Source organism: Schistosoma mansoni, chromosome 6, assembly GCF_000237925.1.
Source record: "Schistosoma mansoni strain Puerto Rico chromosome 6, complete genome".
Lineage (NCBI taxonomy): Eukaryota > Metazoa > Platyhelminthes > Trematoda > Strigeidida > Schistosomatidae > Schistosoma > Schistosoma mansoni.
The window spans coordinates 10,363,691-10,363,932 of NC_031500.1; positions in this window are offsets into that span (position 1 = coordinate 10,363,691).

The following is a 242-nucleotide window of genomic DNA, read 5'->3' on the forward strand; positions in this document are numbered from 1 at the left end:
ATTACGTAAAAAAGTAATCAAAATGTCACTAAATGGATCCGATTTTTGGCGAAACCCTTTTTTAATTAGAGTTTTATTCTACTGACTGATTGGCTAAAAGATTTCGTTAATTTAAAAGCGCTTGATAATTACATTTTATTATCAGAAGGGGTTTTTTGTGAAGATTTAGTATTTTCATAGTTGAAAGCGTAAGTCAATTGAAGCTAGACCACCATGGAAAACCTGGAAGCACTGGACTGCCG